The sequence below is a fragment of the Bombus bifarius genome, unplaced genomic scaffold (genome assembly GCF_011952205.1).
Source record: "Bombus bifarius isolate JDL3187 unplaced genomic scaffold, Bbif_JDL3187 scf7180000010252, whole genome shotgun sequence".
Taxonomy (NCBI): Eukaryota; Metazoa; Arthropoda; class Insecta; order Hymenoptera; family Apidae; genus Bombus; species Bombus bifarius.
The window spans coordinates 36,775-61,327 of record NW_022885576.1 but is presented as its reverse complement, the minus strand read 5'-3'; the positions used below and the strand labels follow the sequence as shown (position 1 = coordinate 61,327).

Below are 24,553 nucleotides of genomic sequence, written 5' to 3'. Positions count from 1 at the left end.
CACGATAGACGAACAATACCCAGCACACACTAACACTCCTAGCTTAAAGAAAATAATAATAATAATAAAAAAAAAATTTCCGAAATAGTCCTTAGACTATTTCTGGTGGCAGCAACTACCGTATTAATCGGAAATCTAAATCAATATTTCATATACAATCATATCACTTCAACTGTCTCTTCCGACTAAATTCAAACTAAACAGAAAATAAATTAAACAAAAATTTTAAATTTAATTTGATTGAATTAGACAAAGCTTACACATTAAGAACGTAGCACATTACATTTGCCGTGTAAAACGGAGTGAAACGAGCGCTTAAACGTCGAAATATCTCCAACAGGAAGGAAATGACGACTAGTTTTCGTCAAATTCGACGAAATCATCGCGATTTGCGAGCGGTTGGGCTTGTTCCGACGTTGAAACGGACGTGCATTACATTTGCCGTGTAAAATGGTGTGAAATGAGCGCTTAAACTTCGAAATATCTCCAACGGGAAGGAAATGACGATTAGTGTTCGTTAAAATCGTCGAAATCATCGCGATTTGTGAACTATTGGGTCTGTTTCGACGCTGAAACGGGCGTGCATTACATTTGGCATGTAAAATGGAGTGCATGCAACGAGCGCTTAAACGTCGAAGTGTCTCCACAGGGAAGGAAATTTTTCTTTTTTTTTTTTTTTTATTTATTTATTGAAATTACAATCAATTCTCGCGTTGAGAATTTTCAGTAATTTTTCTGGCGTGGCGCAGTGACATGGCTGTTTATTTACAATAAGTCAATACTTATTATAGATAGGTATAATTTATAAGTATTATAAGTAAGTGCATATGCTTAATTTGGATAATTAAATGAATCTAACGTTTAGGTCTAGCGGGTAGTGCCTCTTCAGCCTGCGAATCTGGTCCGTCGTATCGAGTAGTCCCGTGATTAGGGGGTTTCGGTGTTTCTTGACTCTTTTGCTATATCTGTCGCTATATTTTGCTATTTCCTCTTTGACTGTAGGTATCTTGAGGTCGCGATGGATGGTTTCGTTGGTAACATACCAAGGTGCGTCTATTAAGGCTCTTAGCGTTTTCGATTGGAATCGTTGTAGTATTTCGATGTTGGAGTTACTTGCTGTTCCCCATAGTTGGATTCCGTAGGTCCAGACAGGTTTTATTACGGTCTTGTAGAGGGTAATTTTATTCTGTATGTTTAGTTTGGAGCGTCGGCCCGTGAGCCAATAGAGTTTTTTTAGTTTGTCCTTTAGTTGCTTCGTTTTATCTGAGATGTGTGTCTTCCACGTTAGTCTCCTGTCCAGGGTCATGCCCAGGTATCGGACTGTGTCCCTGCTAGGAACTGTTGCATTGTTGATGGTGACCTGGGGGCAGGTTTGTTTTCGGAGCGTGAAGGTTACATATGAGGATTTCTTTTCGTTGACTTTGAAGCCCCATTTGTGAAACCACTTTTCCATGGAGTCGAGACTTCGCTGGAGAGTGGATGAGGCTATTACCGGGTCTGCGTGGGTAGCTAATAGCGCTGTGTCGTCTGCAAATGTCGCTATTGTTATATCGTTTGATATAGGTAGGTCGGCAGTGTAGATGGAGTACAGTAGGGGTCCGAGGACACTACCTTGGGGTATGCCGGCTTCTATTGGGAATGTTGCAGAAGTGGCGTCTAGGCATTTAACCATGAATTGTCTATTGGTTAGGTAAGATTTTAGGATGGAGTAGTAGGGGTGAGGTAGAATCTTTTTAAGCTTGTATAGTAGCCCTTCATGCCATACTTTGTCGAATGCCTGTTGGATGTCTAGGAAAACCGCTGAGCAATATTTTTTCTTTTCGAGTGTTTGGCTGATCGTATGGGTTAAGCGGTGGATTTGCTCTACTGTAGAATGATGTTTTCGGAAGCCGAATTGGTGATCTGGGAGTGTTTTCAAGTTCTCTAGGATTGGAAGGAGTCGGTTCGTGAGCATCTTCTCGAACAGTTTGGACAGGGTAGGTAAAAGACTGATTGGGCGATAGGAGCTGGTTTCGTATATCGGTTTACCGGGTTTAGGGATGAGAGTAATCAATGAGATTTTCCAGGCCTTAGGATAGTGTTTCAGGCGAAGGATAGCATTAAAAATCGATGTGATGAGTGCTATCCCTTTTGTGGGAAGTTCCTTGATTGCTTTATTGCCTATTAGGTCGTGTCCTGCTGCTTTCTTGGGGTTTAGGCGACTGATTGTTTCTATAGTCTCTGCAGAGGAGAAGGGTTCGATAGGAGGGGACATTTGGAAGGGGGTGTGCAGGTATTCAGTAACGTCCGCGGCGGCTTTGGGGGAATGGGGTTTGAATACTTTTGACAAGTGTTTAGCAAACAGGTCGGCTTTTTCTATAGGGCTTCGCGCCCATCCACCTTGCGGACGGCGGATAGGTGGGATTATTTGTGGGGGGCGTGTGAGTTTCCTGGAGGCCTTCCATAGTGAGTCGGCTGTGGGGGATAAGCTAGCGAGGTATTTATGGAAACAGTCGTTTTTATAGTTTTTTAAGGTTCTGGATAGCTTTCTAGTTGCGTTGTTTAGTTTGCGTTTGTCATCCGGTGTTCTATGGGTCTGCCATACTCTTCTTAGTCTACGTTTTTCTGCTATTTTTTTTAGTATGTATTGGGGATATTCTTGTTTGCTGTTAGATGGCTTTGTCGGTGTGGAGAGGCGGATTGCGTTTATTATGCTCGTGTTTAAGTATTCCGTGGCTGCTTCGATTTCTTCCTTTGTTTTTAGTGGGGTGAAGGCTGAGGTTGAGTGTGTAAAGACTTCTCTGAAGAGCTGCCAGTTGGTGTGTTGGTTGTGAATGGAGCCATTAGGTGTATTCTCGATGATTGTTGAACTGACTGTTGCTATCACGGGAGAATGATCAGAGGAGAGATCAGCCGAGGAGTTGATCTGGACGTGTCTTGATGGGATATTTTTAGTTATGAAGAAGTCAAGAAGGTCGGGTATTTTGTTGGTGTCAGTGGGCCAGTATGTGGGTTCGTATGTGGTGAGGTAGTTGAGGTTGTTGTTTATTATACTGTTTAAGAGGTTTCTGCCTCTTGCTGTAACCAGTCTGCTGCCCCATTGGATGTGCTTGGCGTTATAGTCTCCTCCAACTATGAATCTATTGCCCAGGGTGTCCAGGAAGTTATCAAAGTCTTCTTTGGCGATGGAGTGTCTGGGAGGGCAGTATACTGCTGAGGTGGTGATTGAGCCATGACAGTCTTCTATTGCTACGTTTGTTGCTTGGAGGTAGTCTTTCTGGAATGATGGAAGTTCGTAGTGCTTAATACTTGCTTTGATTGTTATTCCGGTGCCACCGTGGGCCTTTCCGCTGGGGTGTTGGGTATGGTAGAATTTGTAACCATTTATTTTCAGGTAGCTCTTGTCGGTGAAGTGGGTTTCCGATACGAGCATTACGTCGATTCGCTGGTGTTTTAAGAAGAGTTCTAGTTCAAGTTTGTGTTGCGCTAGACCGTTGGCGTTCCACAGTGCTATGCGCCTTGGTTTTATTTTGAGTCGGGGCGTGCTAATTTTTCCACGATGAGTGTTAGTAGCGATAGCAAGTGATTTATTTGCTCTGATTGTTTCTCTATTAGCTTTTCAAGCCTTGAGGAGTTGTCTGTGTTAGGTGGGTTGGGGACACTGTTTTCGGTTATTTTGGATGCCTTGTACTGCTTGGGCATAGGAGGTTGAGGTGGAGATGAATTTGGTAGGACTGGGTGTTAGGTTGGTTGAGGGGGTTGGGGTAGTCGTGAATTTCGGCGGGCTGGGTGTTTGGTTGGATACCTCTTTTGCTCTGAGCTTAGGGTACTGGGCAGCCTTTGTAGTTGGCAGGATGGTCCCCTTGGCAGTGGATGCATTTCGCTGGGGTTTCCGGTGATTTGGCGCACTGGTCAGTGGAGTGAGTGCCTGCGCATTTAACGCAGCGGAAAGTATGGTTGCAGTATTTCTGCGTATGACCGTACCTTTGGCACCTTTTGCATTGCACTATTTCTTTTTTCACGAGCGGTGGTTCGATCTTTACTATCGCGTTCATTAGGCGACTGATGTTGTAGATTTCCTTATTGTTCGGCTTTTGTTTAATGTCTAGGAAGAATAAGGATAACGGGTCTTTCGAGACTCTATGCCTTATATTACTTACGTTGATGACTTCGTGGCCGAGTTTTGAGAGTTCGTATTTGAGTTCGTCTATGTCTGCTGAGTGGTGTATGTTTCGTAGGACCACCCGGAAAGGCCTTTCCTGTTTGAGTTGGTAGGTGTGGAAGTTGGCGTTCAGGGTCCTGAGTGTCTTGGTGAGCTTTCTGTAAGCTTCTGGGTTCGTCGGCAGTATTTTTACTTTATTGTTACTTATCTTAAGGTTATATTCCTCCTTGCAGATATCTCTCTCTGGGGACTTGATCATTGTCTGTATGTCGATGACGTCGTCCACAAATATTGGTGGGGGAGGGGGGATTCTCTGTGAGTGTTGGTTTGGTGGCGGTTCTACGATTTCCATGGCGTCGTTTGAGGATTCCAATACGGCGAACCTGTTGTGAGTGTTTATTTGCGTTGTTGTTTCTATTTTCCTTTTCTTTGTAGTATTAGCGTCGTTAGTGCGGAGAGTTCTGCTACACTTCTGCGACGGGGGAGGTAGCGCGGGGTAGCTGCGAGTCTGCTCCGGAGAGCCTGGTCGCGATTGCTGGGCCATCATCGAGCTAGTTAATTCGGAATGAACAACTAGTCGTGAGGCTATGAGGCTAGTATTCGGGTTGGGGTTAGGTGCGTGGGATTTTCTTCTCCCTAAAGGGTAAGGGACACTTGGCTGTGTTCTCTTTCGACGGTTGGGCGACACGTGTTGTTATCGGACTACGCTGGGCACTAGAGACACGTCTGCACGCTTCGGCACTCCACAGCGAACTGGGGGGAAGGAAATGACGACTAGTTTTCGTGAAAATCGTCAAAATCATCGCGATTTGCGAGCTGTTGGGCTTGTTTCGAAGCTGAAACGGGCGTGCATTACATTTACCGTGTAAAATGGAGTGAAATGAGCGCTTAAACGTCTAAATACCTCCAACGGGAAAGAAATGACGGTTCCCTTCAAAATCGACGAAATTGTCACGCAATAAAAGAAAAAAGTTTTATAAGTAGGAGAATGAGCAAAAACTCATTCGTATGCTTTATTAACTGCAGGTTACAAACTGAACTTACTGTCTAAAGGACTGGGGTTTTTATTTCCTTATTATGACTCATATCTTATGGGTAGGGGTCTGGCTATTGTCTTTTCTCTTAGTTATCACAATGCTAGGTGTTATCGATATATCCGATGTCAGTGGAATGCTTGCGTCTTGGGTGGTCATTACACCTGTTTTCTGGGTGGTCGTTACACTCCCCCCTTCGTAGAGTGAACTTAGTCCTCTAAGTTCTTGCGTTTCTTTAGAATCGATGGATGGAATTTAGCCTTGGGCGGTGTTGATAATTCAAAACTTACTCTTGATTTCTTTTCTGTTCCAGGTTGCATAGGTGTGTAAATGTTTATAGCGACGGCGGGTGTTGTAGTATTAGGTGTATTATTAACGATGTTTTTCTTAATTTTACAACAGAACATGTGAATGCATAATTTTGGCAGTCCTATCTTATTGAGCAGATACAAGCATATGAGTCCAATGGATATATATCCTATTATCTGCAACGTAGTGAGGCTCCAAGTTTTAATTCGTGTCATTCTGTGTGAAAAAGTTAATTGATTGGCTTTATCTTCTATTTGATTCAGGGTATTAGTATAACCGTTTAGATTGCTCATTACTTTAGGAGTTTTGTCTAAAGTGTCAAGCATTAAAGATAAGTCTACATTACTAGTTATATTTATAATTTTGATCTCAATATTATAAAAAACGCTCTTGGGGTTACCACTGATTCTCATATGGTTGTCTCCATACAATATGTCTACAGTTACTTTAGTTTTTAACAGAGAGGGTTGCTTCAGTTTAACAATTTGATGTCCTTCTTTAGAGAATATATTGAGTTCTATTGGTTTTTCTGGTATAGCTTTGTTGTGATTTCCGCTCTTGAGTGGTATAAAAGTTATTTCTACGATCGTATAGACTGTGAATTTACAGAATCTCATAGTATTGTCTACACTAATTATTTCAGATGCGCAATCGTGTTTTGAACGTCTATCATTTATAGGTTGAGTTTGTTTACAAATATAAAATTCGTGTTTGATTCGACATTGCCTGTCCAAATACATCTGATCTATATTCATATAAGTTAATCCTAAAGTAAAAAATATTGGATGTTCTGAGTCAATTATCGTTGGAATTGAAATTTTAAAGATCTTTTCATTTTGGGCAAACAGTGTGAGTGTAGAGACGTCTAAAATATTTTGGAAATTATTTTCTTCTGGTAAAAATTCTTTATTCATAATGTGATTTCCTAAAGCTTTAGCGTATTGTTCTAAGAAAGTGTGATGATCCATGATCTGGGGGCTAATAATTCCTTGTTTTCCTAGTAAAACCAAATTGAGTATTTCATCGAGTTGAAAATGTAGATCTAACAAAGCACTTTCCATAGAAATAATCTTAATTACTAGAAGCTCCTGCTTCTTTACTGCGTTTACTTTTTCAAGTTGTTTTAGACTGTCAATGTTTAAGATTTTCCTAATTAGAGCAGTTTGGTTAGCTACAATGGTTTTTAATTCATTTCCTTCACTAAATAGTTTGTCAATATTCTAGTTTATTAATTGTAAATCGTCAGAATCTAAAGTTCCGAAAAGTGTTTTGCTAATTGAGCCTATAGCGTTTATTAATCCTCTCCTAACTCTGGAACGAGTTAATAATTTCAAATGTGTTCCTAATGTTTTGACATTATTAAGTTTGTTAGTTAAGGAAAGTATCTCTGGTTCTATTTGACATGAGGGGGTACAATGTTTTTGGATCTCTGTTATATGTTCTCCTAATGTATCGATGTGGTCAAATATGTCGTTTATATCTATTCCTATGTATACGTTAACTTTTTCGTTATACAAGTAGCCTTTAGATATTTTCTCGTGAAAAATTGCGTTATTTTCGATCGGTATTAATTCCAATCCTAGCACGAGGGTTGTGCATGAGATGAGCGCCCTGAAAATTATGGTTTAATTTTGTTACCATGTATCTTTTTAATTTGGTTATTGATTAGAATTTCGTAATAAGGAGTCATAGCCTTTTCGATGTAGTAAGGGCCTAACCATTTATCGTCCAATTTATCCGTTTTATGATCATTATGTACAAGAATTGCATCTCCCTCTTTAAATACCGTTTGTGTCTTAATGATTTTTCTTTGTTGATTTCTCATGTAGCGTTTTCTACTTTGTTCAAGTGTCCGTTTAGCTAGTGCTTTATATTTGTCTAATTGTTTTTGCCATAGTGTAAACATTTCTTCGTATGTATAGTTGGGGGTTCTGGATATTGAGGATGGGAGGTTAGCTTTTCGTCCAAAGGTTAGTTCAAAAGGTGAAAAACCGGTTGCATCGTGTATTGCTGTGTTGTATCCTAAGCATACGAAGTTTAATACTTCGTCCCATTTTTTGTCTGAATCGTTTAGACTTGTTCTTATCGTGTCTTTTACCGTTGCGTGTGTTCTTTCTAGAGATCCGTTAGATTGTGGGTGAAAGCTGGTTGTTCTTATATGTTTGATTTTAAATGCTTCTTCGAATTTCGTCATGAGTTCGCTAATGAAGTTCTGTCCTTGGTCTGTTAGTATAGTTTTTGGTGCTGAGAAAATGTAGATATAATGATTCAATAGAGCATCTATTATGGGTTCGGTTCTTTTTGTCTTGAGGGTTGTTAATATCAGGTATTTGGTCAAATCATCATGAATGGAGAGTATATTGATTTCCTCGTTTAGGTTTTGGCATGAGACCAATTATGTCCATTGCTATCTTTTCGTTTGGTTCAGTGGGGGTTTGGGGTATTACGGGAATTTCTTTAGCGCGGATTCTGACAAGTTTCTGTTTTTGGCATGCTACACAATTTTTTTATAAATTCCTCTACTTTTGAGAACAAATGTGGGATTTTAAATCGTTCTTTGATTTTTGCGTAGGTTTTCTGTATACCTAAGTGTCCTGAAACGTCGTTATGGTTTTCTTTTATAATCGCGTCAATTTGTTCGTCTGTTAGAATTTGAATAGGGTCGTATGCAAAAATTATTTCTTCTATCTTGTCGTTAACATACATCAAAAATGTTTTTATTCGCGCCTTTTCGATTTCATCGAAGCTGTTGTCTCCTATACCTAACTTTTTATATGCGGTAGCTATTTCTATGATTTTCTTTAACCATTTCTTTTTGTCGTAGGGCCCTAGAGTTTCTTTTGTTATTTGAAAGAAGGATTTTTCATTGGGGACTATTTATCATATTCGTCAAAGAGATGGTCTTCAGTCGTTAGATTGTTAATAGTTTGTCTGGAAAGTGCGTCAGCGGCCGTATTGTCTTTTCCTTTATGGTATTGTATTTCATAATCGTATTCTTCTAACTTTAATCTCCATCTGATTAGTCGTGATGAGGGGTCTTTGCAGTTTTTAAGCCAAGTTAAAGCTTGATGGTCGGTGTTACGCCGGGCGACCCTCTGCCTGGCCCAGGTCACACACCGCGGGCCAGACGGACACCAGATGTCCGCTCTTCCGTACGGCGTACCCTCAATTGCCTTAAGTATCTTCCATAAATCTCAGGAATTTCCTAGTAGAGGTCCTTCAAACCAAACAAACGTCTGTTTCCGAAGAATTTCTAAAGACTCTTGTCTACCACGGCTTGACAAGGGAAAGTTAGTTTTTCTCACGTATGCTGCAACTTTCCTCCCACTAACCACTTTCTCTCGAGGGCGGTTAAGACCCTCCGTTTAACCAGTTAACAACGAAGCCTATTCCCTCACTCTCCTAACTAAAATCGTCACCAACAAATCCGATGGTCCCGTGCGCTAGACACACCCATCCTTAGCTTTCCTCCGACAAAGCATCGTCACTCAACATCACTTCTTCTACATCGTTGGAAAAGTCAACTACTAAATCTAACGCTAATGCCTATCGGGGCAGTCTAAGCATAACGCGAGAGTCTGTCTCGGTATTGTCGAGCATACATTTCCTCTCCTAAATATCTTATAGTGCTACGTCCACTAATATATTAAATCCAATTATAAGAGCCCTGCTCTAACGTACATATATATCTTATCTTCGTGCGATAAGTGATTATCTATCTATCTATGCTCATCAGTGTAATCTAAGTGTTGGAAATATATAATTTATAATTCTGTGAATCACAGTGTTATACAAACTCAATCACCCCTATTATCTCAACGGAAATCAAGGGATCGATCAATTCGTGGTGTCGATTGTTATAATCGTAACGGGAATTTACGACTCCCGTTGACGTCTCTCCTAGCGACTACGTCTCCCCGCGAATGGTCGAATAAACAGTCGGTTCTTATAAGAAAATGTCTTCCTAACAAATATTGTCTCAAACGTTTTACTGCCCATACGATTGCAAGGAGTTCTTTTTCAGTGGTTGAATAATTTCTTTCTGGAGGATTTAGTGTTCTGGAGATGTAGCAACAAGGATGGTCATTTTGCGAAAGAACAGCGCCTATTCCTTCGTTAGAGGCGTCAGTTGTTAATGTAAATGTTTCATTAAAGTTGGGATATGTCAATACTGGGGCTTTGCATAATGCGTCTTTCAGAGTTTGAAAGCTATTTTGTTGTTTGTCTGTCCAATGAAAGGGTGTGTCTTTTTTGTCAGGTCGGTTAAAGGTTTGGCTATGTTTGAAAAGTTACGTATGAATTTTGAATTCTTTGACTGCTTCTATTTTCTTTGGGTTTGGTTTTATTCCTTCGTGTGTGATAATGTGTCCGAGGTATTCTAATTCTGGTTTTAAGAATTCACATTTGTGTGGTTGAATCTTTAGTCCTAATTCTCTTAATCTTTGTAATACAATTGCAAGGCTATCGTTATGTCGTTGAATCGTATTTCCGAATATTATGATGTCATCTAAATAAACGAAGCAATATTTGTTTAATAAACCGCGTAGTGCTGTGTCCATCATGCGTTGGAATGTAGCTGGGGCCTTTTTTAATCCGAACGGCATTCGATTATATTGAAAGTGTCCCTGAGGAGTACTAAAAGCTGTATATTTTTTTGATGCTACGTCCATTGGTATCTGATGAAACCCGGAGGAGAGGTCTAGTGCGGAGAAGAATTTTGCGTTTCCTAACTGCGAGAGTATATCATCAATATTTGGCAAAGGGTACGCGTCTTGGTCAGTTAATTCATTTAATTTACGGAAATCTATCACTATGGGCCATTTTTGTTTTCCGGAGGCGTCCAATTTCTGAGGGACTACCCGTACTGGACTATTGTACGGTGAGTCTGATTCTTCGATTATGTCTTTGTTTAACATTTCTTTGATTTGTTTTTCAATTTTTAATTTGTGTACCTCGGGTGGTCTGTAAGATTTTGTATTTATGATTTTGTTTTCTTTCAACGTGATGATGTGCTTTGCTAAATTGGTGCATGGTAAAGTGTCTGTGTCCAAATTGAATACGTCAATGTAGTGTAGGAGGATTTTTTCGATAGGAATGCGAAAATTGTTTTCAATATGGCTCGTTCTAATTATGTTTTTGAATTTTTGAATTTGTTCGAGATCAACTTCATTGGAGAGGTCGTTAGAAATTGACATTGGTTGCTCACCAGTATCGCAGAAGCATACTTGCGTCGGTTTCTTGTCCAGATAAATTGTTTCGATTTTGGTTTGGCCTGGAGAAATTACCTGTGGTGGCTGATATGAGAATACATGATCGTTGAGTTGAATTTGGTCATTTGTAATTTTGTATTGATAGTTTTCTAGCATTGGCAACCCTATGATTCCGTCTTCGATTAGTGGGAAGTCGTCAGGTACTATGTAGAATTTGTTTTTTTTTTTTCACAGATTCTAAGATAAACGTATTCGTCTGTCTCGTATTTGTCATTGCCCATAAAAAATGTTTTCTTGTCGTCTTTTAATGGGGTAGAAATGATTCTTGAACGTTTGACTATGTTTATTCCGGCACCAGTATCTATTAAATATCGTTCTAGTCCAAGTTTTGATCCGATGGTTATTGTGAGGAGTCTTCCAGTGATGGTGTTAATTCGTATCGTTAGTCCTCTTCCACTACTTCCTCGAGATTCATTTCTTTTTCGTCTGTCATTATATGGTAATTTCTTGGTGGTGGTAAATTTCTCTGGCTGGCTGGCGGAAAATTTCGCTGTTGGGTAGAACCTTTGGATAGATGTCCCGTTTGATTACATTTGAAACATCTGGGCGGTGGTCGTTCCATTATCATATTTCTTTCCGTAGGTAGATTTATTGGCTTTGATAGTACTGCGGTGTGATGTTTCTTCTTGCATTGGGCGTTTCTTGAAATCGGGGATTGGATCTTGCAATCGGTTGATTCGTTGCTTTTCCTCTTACTATATTTTTGTTACGTTCAATTTCTCCTATAAGTAACTCCTCAAAAGCTGTGTCTTGTGCTTCCTGGAGATTCTTTGGTCTTGTAGCTGATGTGCGTATTTCTATTTCGGGTTTCAGGTTTAGGACAAAGATTTTGGTGGCTCGTTCGGTTTCAAGATCTATGGCAACTGCTCGTCGTATTGGATCACGAATTTCATGTTGCAATGCATATATTAGTTCATTGAGGTTGTGTCGAAACCTCTTCACATAACTGTGTACTGATTCGTTAAAGTTCTGTCGTGTACGTTGCAATTTATCGCGGGCTCCATTAGATGTAATGCTTACGGACACAAATTTTCTAAAGCTTTCGAACAGATCTTCATAGCTCTCGATTTCCATATGGCGAATACTGCGTTCCGCTTCTCCGATAATTCTTTGTGTCAAAATTAAGCGTAATAATGCGTGTTTTTCACGACACTCGGCTCGAGCTTCTGTTACCCGTTTAATAAACCCTTCTACTCCAATATCATCTTGTCCGTTGAGTGTAGGAATGAAGTCTAGACAGGTTTTTGCATTGTACACGGGATTGTCATAACTTACCGCGTCTTCTTCACTGTCTACATTGTCTGTTTCATTGGGTTTTATTTCGGTCTTTTTTTGAACGGGTGGCCGCTTTTTCTGAACGGTGCTGGTACTAGCGTCTTCGGTAAAAATGGAATTGAACTCAGACGTGGTAACTGACTGAACTCTTAATTGTAGTTCAGCGATATTCTTACCTAAGAGTTCGACTTCTTTAACGCGTTTGTTACGTCGTGCGACCTTCTATCTAGGCCAGATCACACACCGCGGACAGGATGGCAACCAGATGTCCGCACGCCTTCACTGCGTACCTTCAATAGTCTTAAGAGCCGATCATAAATCTTAGAGGAATTTCTAAGGTCCTTCAGACCGAACCAAACATCTGCACTAAGTCACTGTCTAAAGGTTATTGTTTACTACGGAAAGATAGGAGAAGTTCGTCTTACTCATGTACGATGTTTTACACTAGCAACTTTCTCTCGGGGCGCTTAACACCCTTCCTCCACTCTTCCACACCAATCCAGAAAATTAAACTATTATCAGAGAAGTCCTTCCCTCACTCTCCCAACAAGAACTTGGTCTTAACAAATCAGCTTTTCTCGCATCATTAGACCCACCCATCGCAAGTGTCCTCCGCTGCATCATCGTTACAGAAAGTCAGTCTTTATACGTTTTTTGAACCTTCAACATTTAAGCGTGCGTCGCGCACAACACCTTGTTACTCTAGCTATCAATCGAATTAATTGTACATTTCTAGTCAAGAAGTTGTTGGAATAAACATTAATTGTATTCGTTAATTCAGTGTAAAATCAATTTAACCACCCCTATTATCGCAAACGAAATCAGGGTATCGATCACTTCGTGGCGTCGATTATCCAATCGTAATGAGAATTTACGACTTCGTTGACGTGCTTCCTCGCGATCGCGTTTCCCAGCGAATGGTCAAAACAGCGTTGTTGACTTTCATTGTATAGTTGTCTACGCAAGTCATGTATAGCGTCTAGTATGGTCCGAAGATCTATACCTGTAGCCATAGAGCTAACAACAGATGTGTCTTCTGATTTTTTGCTCATAGTGGTTTTTATACTGTCGTCGGAGTCTGTACTATTGAAACTGTCGCGACGAGTACGATAGTGTTTAACAGAATCCAGTTTTTTTCTCTTTTTACCTGGATATTCTTCTTTTCGTGAATGTTGCCCTGACCAGTTTCAGTTTTGGTGATGACCGTAGTCGGTCTTCCGTGGAAGTCGTTTTCACGCAAAGTGAGCAGATCTATGCAGAGGTCCGCTTGATCCTTCAATCTTCAGTGATGCGCGTACGCCGAAATCGTAATTTCGTTTTCACGGAACCGAATGGATCCTGGCAGGATCGCCAAAAATGTCACGTAATAAAAGAAAGAAGTTTTATAAGTAGGAGAATGAGCAAAAACTCATTCGTATGCTTTATTAACTGCAGGTTACAAACTGAACTTACTGTCTAAAGGACTGGGGTTTTTATTTCCTTATTATGACTCATATCTTATGGGTAGGGGTCTGGCTATTGTCTTTTCTCTTAGTTATCACAATTGTCACGTCCCGCGCTACGCACGTGCCGTACCGAAAAACGGAAAACCGCAATATACAAATAACGCGAGCGACAATTCGAATATCCAAAACGAACACACAATACAACGAAAATGGAAATTGTTTAAATAAAAGTTTAATTAAATGTAGTCATATATAGAGAATTAGTATACGAGGGCACATAAGAGATAATAAAGTAAAAATAGGTACTCTAACGAAATAGTAAATATAAAGAGTACAACATAACCTATAATTTCATAATTCGACTAAGGATAAACTATGAAGAACCAATTAACCAAAAGTGACTCGCAAATTAATTAATAAATCACGACATAATACTATATTCAATCAGGATAACGTACAATTCGACAATTTAATCAAATCTCGTAATAACTTCATGAATAATTCAAAGGAAAGGAAAAAGAAATGGAAAGATAGGAATACACACCTTTATAACAAACAGGAAATATCAAGCAATTTAATATACAGCAAATATGGACATACAAAACCACAATAAACAAAATATATCTTATATACAACTACATATGATATATAAAACACCTAGGCATAGTAACACACTTCAATAAACCAGGCACTATTGTCAGTATCCACACACGAAACGTCAAGATTAAAGTAAAAGGGATTCCTCGAACAATACACTCGAACAAGTTAAAACTAACACAATCGAAACAGACCACAAGAACGATTTCAAGAGACAACAGAGTACGGCAGTATATGGAACAACACTGCTTGTCGAATACTGCAGATAGTGGTAACCTAAAAGGAAAAAGGAAAATTACTATGTGTGCTCTGACTATTACTTAAATATAAAATGTGTAATTCAATAAAATAATTACAAAACAGTGGAAGTGGAAAATACCTCGTGAACAATTACTCATCGTAGAAGGAAGTGTATATGCGAAGACAAGTTATGTGTCCATATCCGTAAAACACAAGGTATGACAGCCAACTGAAACAAATGGAAGAACTAACTGTAATTGTTTCAATGTAAAACATAATATTACTAAATGTTTATAACAATATTGTGCCTAAGGAAGTGTGACAGTGCTTATCGAATCATGCAGATAGTAGAAACCTAAAAGAAAAAGGAAAATTATTATGTGTGTGTTCTAACCATCACTTAAATACACAACGTGTTAATTCAATAAAATAATTAAAAGCAGTGAAAGTTAAAAGCACATGGTGCACAATTAATCATCGTAGAAGGAAGCGTACATGCAGGAATTTCGCAGAAACAAGTTGTGGATCCACTCCATAGAACATAGTATACGACTGTCAGCAGAAACGAATAAATAATCTAACCACAATTGCCTTAATATATATGGAAGAAAATAATACTATTAAAAATTTACAATTATATTTCAATTAAACTAGATGAAGCACAACAATCAATAATTGATGCTCGACAACAAACTTACAGTTCGCTAATGGAAAAAATCAAGAAAGTTAGTGACGTTATAACGAAATAACTCAGCGTTGACATAGCGGTCCTTAATAAGAAGAAATAAAATCAGTTAATAAGTGCAGGAAGAGTTAAGAAATAACTAAGATAGGTTAAGTGAGTGACAACGATAATTTACTACTCACACCGAAGAAGTTTATACAAGGGTCAACGCAGTGATGATAACAACCAAATTGGAGTAAATGTGTACGAAGAATCGAAGTTGATATTACTGGAATGATCAAGAAGACGTGAGAAAATTGGAAAATCAAAAATTAGTGACATAATAAACGATTCAACATCGACAGAATGGTCTTAGCAAACAAGAAAAGGTACTTTATAAGTTAACGAGGTTTGTTGCAACCAATCATCGTAGAAGGAAGTGTGCACGCAGGAACTCCACGAGAATGGGCTATGGATCCAACTTTGCAAAACATAATACACGACAGTATGAAGATATCGAAGGTAATAAATACCGAGGTAACCAATCATAACCTAAAAAGGGGAAGAATGTTGTAAACCATCTTGGAATAGAAATTGATAATAATAAGAAGCTCCGTTACTCACATCGGAACATATACATTAAAATCGACGCAGTTACAAGAAGCCTACTACCAAACTTAAGTGAATACTTACGGAATACTGAACTAGATACTACCGAAACATTCAAGGCAGCAACAAGAAACTGGAAAACCAAGGAAATATTCTGACATTATAACAAAACAATTCAATGTTAGCGAAGCGGTCTTAGCAAACAAGATAGTGGACGGACTATTTTACTATACAGATATTTACAAAATACAGTGTTTTATATATATTTATATATATACTTACAATTCCAGGATAAGTAAAAGTAGTCTTGACAAGTGTTAGACATGTAACGAAGAATCAGAAGATACCAAACGCACACCATGTAACCGTTCCAAGTAAAGGACACAGCGATGAAGGATTAGAATTGTAGAACCTATAAACAATAAAGATTTTAACTAGCAATGTATAAGATTAGCTCCTAAATTCTATGTAAAGGCGGCAAATTACACGCACAAGGTAACGACAACTTCATAACAAAGAAACAGAAAATAGCCAATAATATAGGAATAGGTTATGAATTAATTAAAACTGATTAACTGAGTATCAACGACAAACGCGATTAAGATAAAAAATTATTATATTGTACTAAGTTAATATAGCATAATTGTATTAAGTCTAGCGTAGAGAAATAAGGTTATTTTACGCAGTAGAACTGGTAATAACAAACTATGCACATATTACTATCAAATTAATTAAGCGAACACTCTATAAAAATAAACCACTCGTAACACAACAATAAAACAGTGCTATTGATAAATTATAAAATTTAACAATAACATAAGCCACATGCTATTATATTAAAATAACACACTATGCACATATTAGTATTATAATGATTACACAAACAATACTATTGTCATTTAAAAATTCTAACTGCGCTAAAATAAAGGAAAATAAGCGACGGACGAATAATTGTTTCAGTATTAAACAAATTAAGGACGCGTCACTTTTACTAGAGACACTCACGAGCGGCCATCTTGGACTGTTATGATAGCTCTTACACGTGCGCATCGGCATACATGCAATAATTACGCACATTAAATAAATGCAAAATAATATTATTCCCACTGCAATTATACGTCAACTATTAAAATAAAGTCATAAATAATTAACGGATAAATAATAGATTTCACATTAATAAAATGTCACTATATACTACGAACATTCACAGGCGGCCATTTTGGATAATCAACACGTGCATATAGTAACCTTTATGCGTTACAAAATAAATCATATTTTAAATAAATGATTATAAAAATGGAAGATCGTAACAAAGAAAGAACAAATAATGATCAATACAACGTAACGCAAGAATACTGGAAATTGATAGAAACCAGCCGTGAGAAACAAACCATGAAATAATATATTAAGCTTACTATTATAAAAAAAAATGATATTTTATTGAAAGAAACAGGAAATAACACATAAGAAGACTCGGCAAATACTAAGTTGCCACGCGCCTTGAACGATTCACTGGCAAAAGCAAAGAAGTTACCAGATACATCGCAGATGCAACTTCAACAAGGACAAGTTGGCACGCGCCTGCCACGTTCCACTGGCATCAGTAAGGAAGTTCTGGGAAACATCGCAGACGCAACATTAGCAAAATACGAGCTACTACGATACCTACATTTTATCACGCACCTTGCATGTCCCTAATACTCAACGAAATACGAGAAATTAAGAAGACGAAACTTCAGCAGCATCTATGTGTCTCTAGGATACGAGAAATTAGGAATAGCGTAAATAAGATAATCAAGAAGACGAAACTTCAGCACAATCCGCGAAAGTAGACAGTCACAAAATTCCTAATTTGTCACGTAGCAATGCTGCGATTCCCATAGAGATGATCCATCACGTGACAATTAGGATATTATAAATAAGCGGGAATAACATAGAGTAGGAGAGTCCTTATTCAAAATTCAGACCATTCACATCGTCACTCTGTCCGTCGAAATCGAATATTAGAAAAGTTAAATAGTTTCAAGAGTCTTCATCCAAAATTCAAATCGTTCACATCGTCACTCTGTCCGTCGAAATCGAATATTAAAAGGGGTTCCAAAAAATCATCATTCGAATTAAGCATTCGTATTGTCACTTCATCTGCGGAATCAAAGTTAATTGTCAAAATTTGACACATCACCAAGCCATATATACCGCCGATCGACTTTACATCTAATCAAGGTAGGAAATTTGAAATTGTATATCCTCTTCTCTTTTAACTTACAGTCGAACAAAGTTGTCTCTGAACAAAAGCACCCGTCGGCAGCTATAGTTGACAGATAAAACTATCAAGCACACAATTTACGTAGATTTCATCCGAATGTCTTGAATTCACGATATAAAATTGAAATAAACGTTCTTGGCCAAGATTTAATAAATTGTCTGGAATAAAACAACTTTATCAAATTTCGATCTATTTCGTTTACAATTGTTCGCTGTATCAACCAGTGATTACGGTGTTTTCAACGCAGAGAACATCTATGGTTTTTCGTTTTCCTCATCGTTAGCAGATGCTCATCCTTGGGCGAGGCCTACGAAGCCACACTGATTGTCCACAGTGAACCCAGTTGCCAATTAAAATAATCATTTTTCGCTTACGACTCCACTAGTAGAACGACTTATATTTTCTAAATTGTTAAATCTAACTGATTATTCGCTGTGTTAAACCTGTGTTAACGGTGTTTTCAATTATCGAAAACACTTATCGATTTTCGCATTCCTCCTCTCATCGTTGGCAAATATCGCCCGTCTTTGGGCAAGGCTTGGGAAATCGCACAAGTCACACACAGAGAGTGATATTCATTTCACCTTGATCATATCAGATGACAAAATAAGAAAGAATCGAAAAGATAAAAGTCACCTCAGCAAGAAGCGAGCCGAACGTTGGTACAGACGATTAATTGCTGCAGAAGTTAAAAGGGAAGAAAAGAGGCACAGAGAAGAGTTAGAATTAAATCACGAAGATTCTGTACCGAGTTTTTCGCCCTCGAGTTCACTTATTTCCGAACATTGCGAGACGCATTCCTTCTAATCTCGATCGCCATCGCCTACATCTTACGATAGCGTTTGTCATAAACCGTATTATGTTAATCACCCGAACGAGTAGAAATTAGTTTTCGCCATTAATCCTATCACAATAAGTAAATCTTATCGAACATTTCTGAAACCCTATCCGACCAGTAGCTCGAACATTCACTATATCTATATACATACTTACTATATACTACCGTATAATACATCTATATTTGTATCCGACGATACCTATAACCGACATTGTAATACCTTTAATCGACAAAAATCGAATAAATTATAACATATTTACATTAATATAACTCAATCGGACGAAATAAATATATTTGTCAATATCAATTGTCTATTCCGAATAACTTTAATCCTCTCCCGTGCCAGTACTCCTGCGCATAGCAGGTTAGCCGAAAAGTGGAATTCGTTTGCCAGTTGCATTAAACGTTAGTTAACGCTACCCATTAAACGTAAATTATTGGATAAGCACTTACGAAGTAACAAAAACCCCGACAGACGAAGGTACAAGGATTGGTTTCCTACAGCCAAGAAGGTGCTTACAGAGGCACTTCCAGACTGGGAATTCAATCTAATAGTTACCAAAGACGAAGGTACAAAGATTTGTTTTCCTACAGCCAAGAAGGTGCTTACAGAGGCACTTCCAGACTGGGAATTCAATCTAATAGTTACCAAAAAACGAAAGTACAAAGATTTGTTTTCCTACAGCCAAGAAGGTGCTTACAGAGGCACTTCCAGACTGGGAATTCAATCTAATAGTTACCAAAAAACGAAAGTACAAAGATTTGCTTTCCTACAGCCAAGAAGGTGCTTACAGAGGCACTTCCAGACTGGGAATTCAATCTAGTAGTTACCGAACTACACGACAGACGAACAATGCCCATCACACACTAACACTCCTAGCTTAAAGAAAATAATAATAATAATAATAATAAAAAATTTTTTTGAAATAGTCCTTGGACTATTTCTGGTGGCAGCAACTACCGTATTAATCGGAAATCTAAATCAATATTTCATACGCAATCATATCATTTCAATATTTCCCTTCCGATAAAATCCAAAATCAAACAGAAATTAAATTAAACAAAAATATTAAATTTAATTTGAATTAAACAAACGAATACGTAACAGAGAGATATATTTTTTGGTGGCAGCGGTGGGATACGCTTCCACAGAGGATTAAAGTTATTTTAAACGGTGGGATGCGCTCCACGGGGAATTAAAGTTGGTTTAGACGGTGGGATAGGTTCCACGGAGGATTAAAGTTGTTACGATTATCGATAAAATATATACCTAAGAAATAATGGCGACTAAATTAGAATTATTGGACAAAGACATGATCTTGATGTTATCGGAAAGACTTAAAGCATGGGATGCGGATTTTCGCAACATTAGTACAAAAATGAATAAATTACAAGACGATGTGCGTTCACTGAAAATAAAAAAAGAAATCAAAACACCCGTATCATCGCCGATAATTTCCCAAGCGACGATACCGATAGAAGTTAATCCCCAACCAATTAAGTTAAAAGATGCAATAGAGACAGTACCAGTGTTCGACGGACATCGACCCTCGGTATTTCGATTTTTAAGAGCATGCGAGCGCGCACGAAACATGGTTCCTAGGCATCAAGAATCTCAGTTAGTAAAATTATTAACGAATAAGCTTCGCGGACACGTGTTTCTCGCCGTAAAAGACACAGAAGTAATAAGTTTAAACGATTTCGGGAAAAACGGTTAACGAATATAAAGGGGAATTAGCTACAATATTTCAACGACCGGGAGAAGATATTTTGGACTACATAGAACGCGTCAAAGATCTCAGGCTGGCGATAATGAACGGGGAAAGGTACGAGTACGGCACCGTATTTCAAGATAGGATAGATCGAGACACGAGGGAAGCTTTCGTTAAGGGGCTCCCAAACGAGGTGTATTTACGAGTAAAGATAGCAGGATACCAATCCTTGGACGATGCGTACGGCCAAGCCGTGAAAGCAACACGAGAATTAAAACAAGTGAACAATAGAATTCGATACCAACGTCCGACACCTTCGAATAATTATAACCGAAACAACCGCCAGGACTGGAGATTTGTACCGCCGTCGCAGAAACATCTAAACAACCCGGGAATAGAAGAAAATGCCAGGAAAGAAACAAGAGCAATAACTTGGGAAGAAAAATGCATAAATAAATACCTCGATAGAGATCTAAATCAAAGGAGAGATGCTGATCATTTCAACCAATCAACCTTTCAATGCAAACACCATTCCGTTGCTGTGATAAGGGATAATGTCACGTTAAATAATAAAAGGACGCACGGTGCCATAGACAGGATCATGAGTGAGAAATTTTCTGAGTTACCAAACAAGATAAATAATACTAGTGCCAAAGAACTTTCAGATGAAGCAGAAACTAAGAAATTGAACGACGAGACGACAGGCAACGCTTATCCACTGCCTAATATCACAGAGATATTGGACCCGCTGGGAAGTGCGAAGTGCCTCTCCACGTTCGACTTGGCAAAAATACAAAAGCAAGACTTCACGAATTTCGTGAATGTTTCAACCATAATAGGAAAAGAGATAGCGAGTGTATCTCATTCAAAAGCTCCTATAAAACCATCAGAAGGTAACTTTATCGAACTCAAAGCCAAATCATTAAATTGCAAGGAAGATCACACTATAGAGAATAAAAATATAGCTATTCCTAAATCCAAAACAGAATCTATAAGCAAAAAGGTTTGTAATAAAAATTCAAAGAATAATTCTAAATCTACCGAAAATATTCTTAAACGTTCCATACAAATAAATAATAATTTAATTAAAATAAGCACTTCCAGTGAAACTATTCATCCTGAAAAGGTAGAGAAAAATAAAGGTGTTGTGAATAAAGTAAATGAAGAAGAAAAAAGGGTAACTAAGGAAAAGGATTCTAAACATTTTCGAGCTGAAGAAACGCAAGTTCAACGAGCTCAAAGAAATCAAAAGGGAGAAAATAAGGAATCACCAGTCGAAGATATATATAAAAACTTGAATAAATACGCTAGCCATTGGATTATAATTGGATTAAAAATACTTTATTGGTTACTACATCTAATATTTGACGTAGGTAACATAGTAGGTAGTGTCGATCTTATAATTGCCCCAAGAAAATATAAATGGTATCAAACTATACTATATACAAAATATTTTTGGGTTAATATGGCTGCGGCACTTTCAAAAATTTGTATTTTGAATGCTATTAGCAAGCAATTGGATAATTGGATCGATGTCAGTAAACTTGCGTCTTGGCGCAAAATAAAAACTAAAATGAAGGAAAGGAACGAAATTCTCCCCGCACAAATTAGTTTTGGACATCTAGCCAGAGAACCTGTCGGTGAAGTAACAATCGAAGAGAACATGGAACCAACATGCGCAGAATATCTCGAAGATCTGTTCAATAAAATTAACACTGTACAACGAATGGCAAGAGAAAATTTGATAAAATTCAAACTAAGACCAAAAGAATATTACGATCGACGAATCAACCCTCAAGATTTTAAAATAGGAGATTCGATATATCTACTAAAAGAACCCAGTAAAGGAAAATTCTCCGATCAATATACTGGACCACACAAAGTGCTAGAAATCTTGCAGAACCAAAACGTCAAGATTGAAGTAAAAGGGAACTGTGCACTTAAACAAGTTAAAACTAGCACATAATCGAAATAAACAATGAATAAAGTGATTTCAGTGGGCAACGTAGTGCAGTAGTGAATGTTGTAGTGCTGTTCGTCAAATGACACAGATAGCGAAAACATAAAAGGAAAAAGGAAAAATTATTATATGTGCTTCAATTATTGTTTAAATATAAAACGTGTTAACTCAATGAACAATTAACTAGTGAAAATAAAAGTTACCTTGTGAACAAGTGATCAACATACGAGAAAGTGTACGTGCAAGTATAGGTTATGGATCATTGTTCGTGGAACACAATGTATGACAGCTACCTAAAATAAGTGAATAAATTAGTTTCAATTGTCTCGGTGAAAAATACAAGGATACTAAATGTTATAACTATATTGTGGATAAATCAAAAGGAGGTGTGACACCGTTCATCGAATAATACAGATAGCGAAAACCTAAAAGAAAAAAGGAAAAATTATTATGTGTACTCCAATTATTTTTTTTGAATATACAACGTGTCGATTCAATAAATAATTAAAGGAGTGGAAGTGAAAGTTACCTTGTGAACAAGTAATCATCATACAAGAAGGTTTACGTGCAAAATAGGTTATGGCTCCCTGTTTGCAGAACACCATGTACAACAGCCAGCTGAAAAATAAATGAACAAATTAACTTCAATTGCCTTAATGCAAAATACAACAGTACTAAATGTTATAACAATACTGTGGAAGCATAGCACTGTTCGTCGAATAACACAGATAGCGGAAACTTGAAAAAGAAAAAGAAGTTTATTACGAGTGCTCCAATTACTGTTTGAATGTAAAACGAGCTAGTTCAACGAATAACTAAAACAGTGAAAGTGCAACTTACCTCGTGAACAATTAATCACCATACAAGGAAGTGTACATGCATGAATTTCGCAGATTAACAAGAAGAAATAAAATAACTGATAAGTATAGAAAGTGGTTAGAAAATAATTAAGATAGATTAATTGAGAGTTAGTAATAAATATAACCGGAGTAAAAGGATATTTTATTATGTATTAATCTACGTAGTATTGTTATATTATTATATCTAACATGTAGAAGCGGATTTTGTAATGCACAATAGCGGTCGCACACACAATGCATTATACACATATTAAATTAAATAAATTAAACAGTATCTTTATGGCCACAGATATAAGACGATTGAAGGCAACCATAGTAAGTATCCAAGGCATATCAAAGAATCGGATGATGTTGTGGGAATGATCTAGGTAAGTGACGCAGCATCGAAAGAGTAGAATCTGAAGAATTACAGACAATGTTAATCTAACAAATAAATTTTAATCACTAATAAGGAACTGTTCCATTACATAAAATAATAACAAATAGCAAGTACATGCAATAATAAATTAATAGGGAAAATAAGGAAAGGTCAATAAACACATAAATGGGTTAGAAATTAACCAAGATGGACTAACTGAATATTGGCGACAAGACATGATTGAACTCAGTGCAAAGGAATAAAGTTATGCCACACGAAATAACTGGTAACACAATACACAAAACAATATTACAGAACACTACCAAATAAAATTATAGTGATTAACAATTAATTAGTTATTTCAACAACACGTCACTGTTGACATTAAACCAACGCCATACCAAAGAGACAAGCGAGCGACCATGTTGAAAAATTTGTCGCGCGCACATACAAATAACAGCCAATGCAATATAATACGGCATCATAATAGCAATGTTAGGTACTAATAAAAAAAAAAAAAAAAAAAACACACACAAGAAAAGGGGAGAGAGTTAAGGAATAAATAACAACTAACATAATTATAACATATTATATATATTATATTATATACAAAGATACAGTATTCATACAAAGAACAGGTCCGAATGAAACATATATATATAAAAAAAAATATAATATATATATATTAACTATTTTTGTATGTGTGTACAGAACTGATGGCGAATTCATCAACCATTCTCTGAACGACGGATGGAAGAACATGTAGGTGTTGTCCAGACGTTTCACGAGGAATCCAGAGAGCATTTCGAATCTCTGCAGAAAATCCTCCCATGCACTATCGTTTACAATAATCTGACTCATCTCGAAAGAAATTTTTTTTTTTTTTTTTAGTTCTAGGAATAGCAATCCGCACCGTAGAACTGTAAAGCACCTGTACGCCATTCACGAAACCAAATACTTTTGCTATCCACCTGT

The 24,553-nt window shown here is 37.6% G+C and overlaps 1 long non-coding RNA gene across 13 annotated transcripts; it reads right to left on the bottom strand.

Moving 5' to 3' along the window:
* Positions 1-13,883: 13,883 nt before the first annotated feature.
* LOC117216211 lies at positions 13,884-18,529 on the bottom strand. 13 transcript variants are annotated; one of them, XR_004489327.1, is made up of 5 exons: positions 17,119-18,529; positions 15,867-15,996; positions 15,669-15,717; positions 14,451-14,540; positions 13,884-14,347 (listed from the first exon to the last, which is right to left on the bottom strand). It is a non-coding gene; the product is annotated as an uncharacterized LOC117216211 (long non-coding RNA). The 13 variants fall into 13 exon arrangements; XR_004489328.1 differs by lacking the exon at positions 17,119-18,529 and adding an exon at positions 17,000-17,112; XR_004489326.1 differs by lacking the exon at positions 17,119-18,529 and adding an exon at positions 16,787-16,877.
* Between the last annotated feature and the right edge of the window lie 6,024 nt (positions 18,530-24,553).